Below are 13,404 nucleotides of genomic sequence, written 5' to 3'. Positions count from 1 at the left end.
ACTGTTTACATCTTCAAACAGGTCAGCAAAACTTAAACAGTCTGACAAAGTCATCAACAAAAGTAATGTGGATTTGATTATTGGTCATATAGTTGCCTCCACCCATGTGATGTTAGCCAATTATTTACTCTTTGTGATATGATAAACCGTAAATGTCTGCAATCCAACCACCCTGTGAAATACCGGCTTCCTTCGACACATTATTTCAACATTTGAAATAGTCTTTTTCGACAGAAAGTATCTTTTGTGATTTGCTTCATCTTGCCGTTGTACTAACTTCCGTTCCTTGTGCTCAGGATTCCCGTACCGACCCTGGAGCCACCGCCTCTCACAGCTCCCTACCTGCATTTGATTCCTGCCCTACGAATCACCAGCTGTCTTCCTAATAAAACCCATTCCTACACCTACACCTTCCGCCTCCGTATCCGCTCTTGAGTCCTGCTGAAACTAAACCGTAACAACCAGTTCACCGGTCACACTTTCCTGGTTCCAGAAATGAACTGCTCCAGAGTTTACTGGACAGCAGTCTCAGATTACCCTTCCAAGGCGGACTCGAGAGCAGTTGTTTGGCCAGCACCAGAGTTTGAGTCTGGAGTTCACATCAAACCAACCCCACCACGGGAGTTAATGCTTCAGAGTTCGGTGCAACTGGTCTTTGTGTCAACACACCCTCAGAACCAAAACAGAGAGGGCCAAGTGCTCCATCTTATCAACGCTGAAGACCTTCATTTTCTACTTTTTTTTAATGCCTATTGTCTTTCATCTCCCCTTTTTGTATTCCTGCCCCTCCATTTCAGCCTCCCTCCTTATGTCCTACAGCAGGGGTCCCTAACAGGCAGACCGCGGTCCAGGTCCGGACCCAGACGCCGTTGTCTCTGGACCCTGGACCCTTAACCGAAAACTGATAGATAATTGAGAATAATATTTTAATGGATCACTTCTATTTAACCGGCGCAGCTTTTCTAGCCTTTACGGCTCTCGTTCATGGGTCCAAACACCGACCAATTACACGCGTTGAATATGATCTCACGTGATCCTACTCGGCCAATCACATATGTGTATTCCATTAAGCCCGCCCTTGACTCGAGTGCCATATTCACACACAAGGGAGTGACAGGAGAGACCTGATAGATGGAAAAAGGTATCTGAGTCAGAGAATATAATATCTTGGCTCTTTTAATTGACATCACTTAACGCCTGAATGAAATAAAATTAAAGCTGCAAGACAATTCAATTAAATAATTTTTTCTTTTAAATCCAGCCTTTATTTTACTTGAAATAAGAGAAGATAATGTATTAATTATTAGAGTATGTATCATTTGTAATTAATACAGTTAAATTGGAAATCTGTAATAATAAATATTGTTTAGATGTTATTCAATTGAACTCTCTTTATTTAATTGTTGCCTCCATACGAACGTTAATACAACTGTTGGCTACTTCAACACAAAATCATAGAGCACACATTTGACATTATTGTGATGTTCCGGACCTTTGCATGAGGAAATCCTCTCTAAATGGACCTCACTGAATCTTAGTTGAATACCCCAGTCCTACAGGGTCCCTTCCTGTCCCTTATTGTTCTCTTGTTTCCCCTGTTCTGTTTTTGGGGTGTGTTTCGTTTGAGCTAGCAGGGCCAGAAGGATTATCAGCAATGAGTAATAGGGTTCTTGCCGGGACAGACCCAGATGCTTTGCATGCTTTCCCAACACCAGAGGGATCATTGGTAACTGTAGCTCTATCTGGGTTGGCTTCATTGACAATCCCTCCAATAACAGGGAAGGGTTGTGTTTAAATCCAACCAAGCGTTTGTAAAGCCATGGGGATTTAACAGAAAATCCACACAAAGGGTATCATTAACATATTAAGCACCCGCAGTAAGTTAACACCCTTGCAAATCACCTGTTTGTGGACCTGTTAGGAATGCACTGTCTTGGTACAGAGGGTTTCCTATCAGTCTCAGCAGAACATTGGCGTCTCATTATGAAGGTAGACATGTGTCTTTATTACGCAAACAAAAAAAGATGTTTTGAGAGCAACTTTCTCCTTTGTAAGTAAATTAATTGTTAGTTTTGCTTAAGAAACTGGAATTTGTTGCTGCAAATCAAAAATCTTTGCTCTCAAAATAAAAACTACGAATTGAGTTTGGACATAGTGTTGACATGCAGCCCCACTTTCTGCGTGCATGTAACCACAGCGCATGCCCCGCCCACTACGTCCAAAGTCAATTTCGTAGCTTATAAAAAAAAAGATTTTTTATATGCAGCAACAAATCCTAGTTTCATAAGCAAAACTAACAATGAATTTACATACAAACGAGAAATTTGCTCTCAAAACATCTTTTTTTGTTTGCGTAATAAAGACACATATCTATCTTCATATCCAATCCGCTGTTAAGTGTGACTTGAACATGAACAGATTGATTCATCGTGCTGTCACTCAGCATATCAATAGCCTTAGTCTAGTATGTTATTATGGCGAGTTAATTGACATGTTACATCAAAGTTTGGGTGTCCCCTATTCTAACTAATGGGAAATGAGGCTTTAAAGAAACCACTTCATAGCTGTTTGTGCTATTTATTGGTTATGATGCTTTATCCACATTATAGACGTTGACCCATGACCCCATGATGTCAGAAAGGTTAGTTAAATTACTTTGACTCAAATTGGTTGTTTCACTTCAGTTCATTTTTTCCTTTTTTAGATATTGGTTACGTGAAGGGATGGAAACAAGTCTCCTGTCTGTCTGACCAAGTCTCAAATAGTAAAGTACAGGTCATGTCCCAAGTCATCCGTGCTTGAAGACATCCAAGTCAAGTCTCAGGTCAATATTTTGTATATATCTATATACAAACCATTGTGTGTGTGAATGAGTAAGTCCATGTGCAGGTGCTCCACCTCATCGCTGGGAGCAGCTGGATGGGGCAAGGTCTCAGACATTTGTCTGGCTGCACACACACACACACACACACACGCACACACACACAGACAGAGTGTATGAGGTTGCAATGTGGAAAGCAGAGAGGAAAGGGAGAGGTTTGAAACAATTAGACCCATGCTGACAACTCACAGACAGTCATTTCATAACTCATACGTGTGGGAGGTCGGCTGGAAGGCAAGGCCATATGGGAAGCAGCCCTTATAAGGTTATACTATGAGACACACACAGGACTGACACACGCCTGGCACAAGACACAGGTGTGCCCTGTTTGGCGGATGTTCTGAACCCAGACAGCTGTGGCTAATCACACCTGTAGGAAGCACTGGTAACAGCGTCAACAATGGTTTTCCATCACACATGCGAGCTGATTTCACACACTCTAATAACCCACTGACTGTAATTTTCCGAGAATAGTGGAACACTTTGGGTGGTCAGAATAGGCACATCTTTTGCAATTATGGTCAAACCACCAACTTAAATTCCTATTCCGGTAAAATAAATAATTTGTCCTTACCCAACAGATAAATGATGAATCAATAAGCAGGGAGGGTGTTAGGTGTATATGAGGACCAGGATTCATGCTACTCTGTCGGCCATAAATGAGCCGTACATTACTTTTACATGACTTTGATGTCCTGACATTATCACATAGTAACTGATACATTTACCTTCTAGCCTTTTCTAAAAGCCAAAATGCAGCAACACCTTAAGAAAAAGGAGAAAAAGCAGAGCGGTAAACCAACATGAACGAGAAATTGATCTGCTGTAAATCAAAACATGAGGAAAAAATCCATCCCTACACACCCATAGCATGTGTCTTTACGCATGGCTTCTAATGGCAATTCACGAGTGGCGTTCCATTTCATAGGAACGCCACTCGCCACCCCTTTTGTTCAAGGGACCACTCAAACCGAGGCTGGCTCGGAAACAAGGGGAAGGGATACCCGGGCGAAGCCTAACTTCTGTGTGTGTATGCAGTCGGAATGCATGTAAGCAGCAGGGCTTGTTTGTGCCTCGCAGTGGGGTGCACTAAAAGGCCTCCGAGTTTTTGAAGGGTAGCATTATGTTTCCTCAGAAGCTGTGTTTTCTTAGCCGGGCATGTATTAGCCGGAGAGGTCAGCAATCAGCCCGGGGAATAAGCCTGTGTATGTCTGAGCCACCGGAAGATTATCTTGACATTCTTGTTGCTGCAGGGAAAGGACAGGCCTCACACCTGATTTATACTACTCAACACAGATGTAGCAACCAGGTAGGGAAGAAGGTGAAGAATGGGAGGGAGGGATGCAAGGAGGCATGACAGGGACAGAGGTGGAGGGTGGCGGAGCTCTGAAGCTAGCCGCTACATGTCGCAGCACGTCCATCATGGGTACATTACAGACAACATCTGCCATTTAGAGGTGGAGGGCCCCTGTGCAGCGGCTTATCCACTGGTATGAGTGACTTTGTCAGTCAAGGAGGCAAGCATAGGCAGACTGTACGGCGCATTATCAGTAAGGGGCTTACACAAACCTGTGGTGGAGGGAATGGGAATCCCGTTGTGAGGCTTATAATGACCCCCTTCTATTCTCTGATCCTCCTACAGCTTGTTTTAATGTGTGTTTTTAAAATGTCCTGCAAGTCACTCTTTAAAGCCATACACTTAAGAGACCTTTTAGATAAGGTTGTCAAGGTCCGCTCCTCAGAAAAGTCCACTGCCACATCTTGTAAAAAGTGAGCAGAGAGAGTAACATGTCCTGACACCCTTGGCTTTAAAGGAGCTGGTGGAGAATGTGGCGAATGCCAAGTTTGTGTTGTGTCCTTAAAGACTGTGTGCTTTAACTTTCCTGGCCAGAAGCTTCTCAAAGTTACTGGGCTTAAGATTGCCAAGCCTGATGTCTGGGCCTGAATCCTGTTGTCCTTCCACACTGGAATGTCAGACTGGATGTGATATACAATGCATACTATTGTCCTTTTTTGGACATAAACTGATTTGTGTTGAGTCCTTTTCAACGTGTATCAAAAGAGACAATGTTGACACAATGTTTATGAATTGTTGCTTAATTCAACTAATCAAGTGAAACAAAATGGCAACTCAGTCCCCCCGGACAGAAGGAGCTTTGATTTTAAATGGATTTACAAATCAGTTGAAACACTTGAGCTTTGATGTTAAATCGTGATTCATCAAGTTAACTTAAAAGGATTTGTCCCAGCGGTTTTCAGCAGGGCTCATTTATCGCAGCTCTCCTTCTTTGAAACAGAATTTTTGGACTCTGACAATCGAGCAAATTTGATTCTTGGAGCCATTGTGCAGCGAAGACAGACCTGATGCTCAGAGTGTGAATCTCTTGGAATAAACTCAAACATACAAATCCATGTGACCTGAGCAGGACCGGCTGCCGCAGAGGAAGTGAAACCATTAAAGGTGTCTCCTGTAATCTGTGCCGTGGCTGGTCTCATTAGAAGAAGCCAGCTGGTTAAAGTCAACGGACCGGGACAGGGAAATGTTGTGTTGACACAAACCAGCTTCAGCCTCCGACCACGATGTCATGTTGATTTTTTTCTTCTTAATCTGCACGAAAAATCCGACATAATGTGGTCCTGATATGGGTTCATGTTGTCCCCTTACCTCAAGACCAAACAGTATGAGCAGCAGTTGGGATCAGATCTGCCCTTGGTGGCTCATTGGAATTGAACTTTTACCTCTACAGATGATCCAAGTCAATAGGATTCTTAAGGGTTTTCTACACGTTTATGAGTTTATCATCACACTTCTGTGCTCTGATTAGTCATTTCCTCCAGAAATGTTGAATCATTACTATAATTTGAACCTACAGCCACAGATCCATGATAAACAAAGACAAAATACATTGTCATCTCCTTCTGAAATGAGCAACAGTCTCCAGAGAGAATATTGCAGTGTCTTTGAGCAAGACACTGCACCCCCAGCCACTCTTGATGAGCAGGTTGGCACCTTGCATGGCAGCCTCTGCCATCAGTGTGTGTGAATGGGTGAATGTTGGCATGTGCTGTAAAGTGCATTATGAATGCAGTCCATTTACCATAGTTAAGTTTGCTCACCTTGAGTATGGCTAAATATGCACAACTCATTATTATTCTATTAACCATGGATCAAGGTGTTCCACTTGGTAACCCTAACTCCCCAATAATGATCTTTTAGCTTATTTTTGGGGTTTCTCAACTGTTTATGAAAAGTAGTTCTGATAAACCCACCGGCACTTTAGTGACTAGCTGGTAACTGAAGAGAGTTGGTGGAGACCAAAACAAAGGCAACTAATAAATTGATTGAAGCAGGTTTAGGGTCAGTCAACGGTTACTGCCATGGTTTGAAGAAGGCAAGGGAAATATTGGGTTCTTTAAAAAAACATTTGTGGTCACGCTTAATAAACCAAATTGACAGTTGGGAGGAAATGGATAGCAGCCTTCCATGACAAGCTTACACTTTTTTTCGGATCCAACCATCAGACTAATCTCCACCAAGTGGTTTGGCAGCATTGCAACAACGTCACAACCTTTCATCCTTTGCCGCTTCATGCCCATTCAACTGTTGAGGGAAACAAAGGCCATTCTACCAAACAAATAGCTGATTCTGTCCCTTTTAGATGTAAGAACAGTTTCCATTCAAGATGGATTTGTTTCAGATATCTCCCCATGTAATTGATGCTGTCTCAAACTGGACTACTGTAGACCTTGTCATGAAATAAAATTGTACTCAAGTAATATTACCGTGATTACAACGATGTGTTAAAACAGCAATCGTGGCTTAGTTATATAATATACCCCGTCCTTTAAATTTGAGTTTAGCGTACGGGCCCTGACTGCTGCAGGACACTAGAAGGTTTCCTGGCAGTGTGTGTATGTGTGTGTTTGTGTGTGGTCATCTGGACATAGAAAACAGCTCTATTGTCTCCATTCAAAGGTGAGGGGGACGGGGACCTGAAAAGCACCTCTCATCCAAACCCTTCCTTCTAATGGCTACACTTGACATGCAGGGGACAATTCCCTAGGCAAAGAGTGAAAAGGTGCTGGCCAGCTGAGCGGGGCTCTTAGCAAAAAGGAAGGAGAGGCAGAGAGAGAGAGACGCCTGAGAGGGGAATGGTGAAAGAAAGAGAGGGATATATGGAGAAGTTGAAGAAGGTTTGAGATTCAAATTCATAGGAATAACCTGAGAGGAATTTGGTTTGTTTTGTCGCTACATTATTCCTGTGAACAAACTCACCTTGTGGTGTTTGGTAAAATAAAGTGTGAGTAGGGGCCATTAGGAGGGCCTGGGATTTTTAAAAGCATATACTCTAGAGCCCGGGGCATGCTATGAGAGGAATACCAAGCTCTGTGAACAATGAGGAGAGGGCCGAGTCACGCCTGCCCACCAGCCTTTCACCGCACTGGCCACTCTCAAAGGGCAACCACCAACACTGCACTGCAAGCTGCTGCTCGCTGTCTCTCCGTCTTTCTCGCTCCCCAACAATTCAAGCTACGATACGCAACTCTTGACGCGTTGAGAAAAAAAAGGTATTTATCCATATTTATATATATATATATATATATATATATATATATATATATATATATATATATATATATATATATATAAGGTATTTATCCATATTATTTAAATAAATAAATATATATATATATATATATATATATATATATATATTTACGCTCCTAATTAGCTGAGTGAAATTACTTTCCATTCTCCCAGTGTATTGAAAACTCTCTTCAGCTTACTTGTTCATTCTCTTCCTCTTTTCCCTGTATTCGAAACCAAAGACAGCATCTCTTTAAATGTCCTCAAGCCCATGCTGCTTCGAATGATAAGAGACACCGCAGACCAGTACAAAGAGCTCATATTTATATACAACCCTCTTTATCTCAGCTATGGGCTTGTTTTGTTTTTTTCATTTGTGGTTAACTCCTCAAAGCCTCCGTCAAGATCCAAGGCTTGTACAGCTTGTACTTAATGAGTGTAATTTCCAACATTAAAAGCTTATGGGTTGCCACTGCAATAATAAAAAGCGTGCTTTGTCAGTCAAGCCTTTTGATCTTGACACTTTTAAAAAACAGTCCCCTAGGATGTTGACAATGAAGCCAATTGACAGGCCTGTTTGTAGGCCGCGGAAGAAGATTATTGCTCTTTGTAGACATGACCCCATTCGTCTTTTCAAGAGGTTTGAGTCGTCTTAGAGGAATTTGGCGATGTAAATTTCTCTCCGTGTTTCAAGATGAAAAGGAACAGGCTTTTAAGAGTAAAGCCACACAAAATAATATGGCTTCTTTGCTGTGATGTGATAAAATGGAAATGTGGAACTAAGGCACAAATGTCATATACATTTCACAAGCACTGATGAAGCTCTAAAAGAAGCACGATTTGTAACCCGTTGGATCTGCATTCTCAAGATTTAGGAGTTGACGAATTGTGCAATTGTAATTGTTTTTTAGCACAGAGTCAACACGTCTCCTCTGGCCCGGCACGAGGAGACGAGCAGCATTTGTGAAGCCTTCAGCGCGGAATTTCTGGACTCAACTCAGCAGCTGTCATTTTGCTCATTGACATTATGCATGCTCGATATTTGCCATGCTGTTCTTCAAATCTCCTCGGGGGTAATTTGGGGCACAATAAAGCACTCTAGTGGGTAACAGAGCTCTCTTTGTGGCACAGGCCCCCTGGGGGCCGCTAATCTCTGCCAAGGAAAACAATGGACCACTGCTGCACCAGGGCCCGCTCCTGTCAGTCATGCATCAGGTTCAAACGCACGCAACACACACACACACACACATCCTTGTCCTGACAACCACAAGAACCGAGCACCTGGCTCACAATCGAACACTTTGGCAAATATTTAAGACTTTGCTCACAAAAAACAGCAACAGTTATGATCATATATTTAGTACCTACTACTACGTGCAAACAGAGGGCGTGTCCCTGTCAGATCAAATCAAGCATCATGCTTGTTACACAGCGATTCATATTGTTGACACATCAGCTTGCAAACCTGCAACTGGCACAGCTTTAAGAGCATCAATCATCCAGACAACAAATGATTTAGAGTAAGAAGCTAATGAGTCAGGGATAGAGCAAATCAACAGCAGGCTACAGCAGCTGAGTAATGACAGAGACACACATTCCTAACCTGTGACCCGAGTTATCATTTCCTACACTCGGGTTCCTCCAAGCTTTCATTTATTCACGCTAAATGGACTTTCTCTACCTTAGTGGAAAAAGTTCTTTACATTTAGCCTCTAGTTTATCAATCACACATCAATTCAATGTCTTGCTCAAGGACACATGGACAGGAGGAGCCTGGGACCTAACTGCCAACCATCACAGCAATATGTGAAATGACCACAACCTCTGTTAAAATGATGTGCCTGAAGGTAAGTTCAGGCAAGAAATCTAAATATTTTCGGTAAAACAATGTAACTTTAGATTGCAGAAACAAAAGTACATCATTAGATGAAACGATTTAATGTTAGGTTAAGGCAACACAACTAAGTTGTTAAGGTTAAACAATTAAACATCAAGTTTAGGCAAAAGCAATGCTTGGTTAGGAAAGAAATTATCATGGTTTGGGTTAAAGGAACAACGTTTGTTACGTAACTTCTTACGTAGATAAAACGATCTGTTCCGGTTGGAAGAATTGCATTCCTCCCTATGTGGACCTTGATCTTCAAGTGTGTCTGGATAAAACATTACGTTTTGTTGTACCCATCCACCTTCATGCTGCCCACCCTGTGGGGCTTTGTGGTCTTTACTTCCTTGTTCATCACTATGTGCAAAACGTAAGCAAGGACTTCGTGGGATGCCTATAAATTACGGTGCCTTATTTTATATCTATGAGGGCTGCCTGACACACAACATGTACTGGCCCAAAAAACTATGTAGCAAGGAATCTGTCTGCTTATATCTTCGTATGTATGTCCTTTGCACATCCTAGGAATTGTTCATACGATCTACTTCAGACGTGAGGTGTGGAAGTAGGTGCAGTTGGGTTGAAAATGAATAAACTTTTAATAAATAAGCAATCGCGCTCTATGCGGCAATTCAGGTTGGGCTTCATTTCTCTGCGGACTGAGTTGAGCATGTCGTCCATAGCGGGCCGCATCTCATTGAGTGCAGTTCCGTGTCGCTGCTGTATGTTAGATGTATACGATTCAACCTAACTTCCCTGAGAGAGAGATGAATGTTTCTGTTTGGAAGGCTTGGCTGTTCAGACCGAGCCGATTGCACGGCACCAGGAAGTGCTGCTTGGAAAATAACACATGCACCAAACGTGCTCCAAACAGCCACACCCCGAAGGGCACTGCCCTAGTTATTATAAATTCCTCAATTCTTTCATTTAAATTAATGGGGTTTCCATTTGGGAAAATGGCAACCAGTTTTTGATGCATGCCAAACTGTGATGACAGGGTTAGTAATCATTTTACTGTTGCATGCATGTGACTGCTTGGTTTCTCGCTGACTTTCAGTCTGACTTCCTTTAGCACTGTTGCTTCACTCCCAGATCTCGGCGACAGACTTTTTTTTTCACATCGAACCTTCTAATTTAGTATGGCAAGAAAAAAAAGGTGCAATTAATAACTTTAATAATGTCAGTCCCAGTCGGCACGCACAACACCAGGACCTCCCCAAAGTGGAATGCAGCCATCATGATGTTATTCAACATCTTCTTTTGTCAAATGTTCTCTGTGAAAAAGGGATATTAATTGTTGTTCTGTCATCAACCAGAGTGATGATTAAAACCAAGCAAATATGACTTTTTAAACTATCTTTGCACAAGACCATAGTTCTTGCTGCGTGTGAATTGCAAAAGAATACACACATTTTATAACATGAGTCATGACTGAAAACCTATTTAAAAACCTCTGAGTTACAGTAATGACAGATTGAAAAATATAACTATCCATTACAGTCATTTTTACCAGCCAATGACAATGTAGTGAGTTGAATTACTACAGGAACTAAAGCTACTAATCTACATGTCATCTTTGCATCTAACCAAGCTCTGTTCTTTATTGGTTAACCACATGTGCTAGAATGACCAAACCACATGTGAGGGATTGTATCAATAAGAACAGGTCATCAATCAAGCGCGAGCTCTCAACTTTGTGTTTGCTGAGGTTTCCCTGCCTTCAAATGAAAGGCGGGATCACTGCCTGTTGAGCCAGTGACGGCATGAACAACATCAGAGCTTTCTCTGTCAAGCCCGGGAGCTGATGAGCAGCCAACTGTGAATTTCGACACCACACGCTACAACTAATATTTAGACCCATTTTTTGGACTCATTTCAGAAATAAACCTTCCAGGCGGAGAAGCAAATTAGGTTATTTTGTATTTCCATGCAAGCTTTGTTTTCATATCTTTTTCGAAATCCAAGCTGATAGAAATGAAAATGAAAATCAGCTTGAGGACGAGAGGACGGCTGAGGAAGGTAGAAGGAGGGAGACAGTTGCAAATGAGGGGAGAGAAGGAAACAACACTGTGTGTTAAAGCCTTATACCCCCCTGACCCCCCTTAAAAAGCTCATACCCACATCCTCTCCATCCCTTGCTATTCTAGTACTAACGCAGAGCTCTGAAGTGTAGTGCCAATGTTTGTGTATGGAGGACCCAGCTCGGGGGCGAGATAATAACCTATCCTCACTACCCACATCTAACACACACTTTAGACCCTCGTATGTGTTGTCAACGAACATTCAATGGAAGGGATTAAACCCCTCTTTCATCCCCTTGTTACAGGTTTTGTGTAGATTCCACGGGTCGTCAGATCCAGCTGGGAGTCTTCACTTTGCCCACAACGCCTCCCTGTGTTGTGACACAGGCAAAGTACTGCCTGAGAAATCAAAACGTCCAGCTACTTTGAAGATCAGCGGCTATTATTCCTCAAGTACCCTCATTGTTCTACGCTTGAATTAGTGCACCTGAATCCACTAATCGATGGTTGTTAGTTCTGTGTGCACATGAATGGCATGTGAGGGCCGTTAAGTGATGTGTGCGTGCTTCACGAGGAATGGCTGCCTGTGCTTCAGTGGACCCGGATGCCTGTCTGAAGTTGTGCGTCCATCATGAGCTCATTTGCAAGCATCCCTTCTCACTCATTGTCCAACATTGTCCAGTTTAGAAGAACCTGAGGAGAAAGACGTATGTATTATACTTGAGGACTAGTATAGTTTTCTTTGAATGGACTTGAATGGGTAGCTGCCAGGAGAAATTATGAATTCTAAAGAACAGAAAAGACTTAGAACTACCACTAATGCGTGCACCATTCAAGAAGTATGTGGCTGATCAACTGGATACATATTATTAACTGTCCTTGAGATTTATGTTCTACTTTAATTGAAGAATTTCATGTTTGCTTTTATCAGAGAAAAGGCTTCAGGTGAGGAGTCTAATCCTTGAACTTTAGGGGACATACTTTCTGCTGCTCAGCTTACACATATTTCATGTTCGAACATAGCCCAGCATCATCATTTGATCATTTGATCATTTACTTTAGTTTTGAGATTACATGAGTATCTTACATGAGAACTTCAACCAAAAAAGAAGACAATTATGAATGAAAAAACTATTATATAACTGCACTAAATTATGTGTAAAAGCAAAAATTGTCCAGTAAATCGATATTTATCTCCTCTTAGCCATTTAAAATAACTGAACGTGAGTAAAAGAAGTGACAGAACAAACATGTTAAGTGTTAGCATTACACTTCTGGCTCCTACCTTCGTAATAGTGGATGTAGCTTGAAACATATAGTGTGAACCCTTTCTCCTTTTTAGTTGGCAACGTATGGCATAATGCTTGAATAATGGGACTAAACGTCCAAGCACTGCCGTGGGTCATGTGAGCAGGGTCGTCCTTCAAACAGAGGACCGGCGGTTTAATCACCCGGCCCGTGTCCATGTGTCCATGGGCAAGACACTTAACTGCTCCCGTAGCTGTGCCTACGCTGTGTGAATGATAGTTAGTCCTGGTGGGCAGGTGGCACCTTTCATGGTAGCCCGTCATCAGTGTGTGAATCGGTGTGAATGGGTGAATGTAGTGTTAAATAACTTTGAGTGGTCGAAAGACTAGAAAAGAGACATACAAGTAGAGTCCATTTACCATTGGACCGTACTCGTGGAGACCATTTTCATTTCTCCACCAGACTCTAACTTCTAACTCTTAACTCTATTCTTTTACAAAATCAAGTCCTATGTGGAAGTGATTTTTTGCTGGCAAAGGCATCACTGGATGTTCAAAAGAGCAAATGTAAAATAATAGTTTGTTGGACAGAACATAGCTCAAGTCTTCCGTAAGTTGCTCCGCACATCCCCATTAAGTACAGAAAATCGTCCATCTTCATGCTGATATATGGCTGAAATCAAATCAGCATGGGAGGGGGGCGGGCGGGGTGATGACACATCTCCCTGAGCTGCTGATGAATGTTGTGACAGCTGTCCCCTTGACACAACCTGCTGAGGTGTCTG

This window comes from Cyclopterus lumpus, chromosome 21 (genome assembly GCF_009769545.1).
Source record: "Cyclopterus lumpus isolate fCycLum1 chromosome 21, fCycLum1.pri, whole genome shotgun sequence".
NCBI lineage: Eukaryota > Metazoa > Chordata > Actinopteri > Perciformes > Cyclopteridae > Cyclopterus > Cyclopterus lumpus.
Note: the sequence above shows the minus strand (reverse complement) of the source record.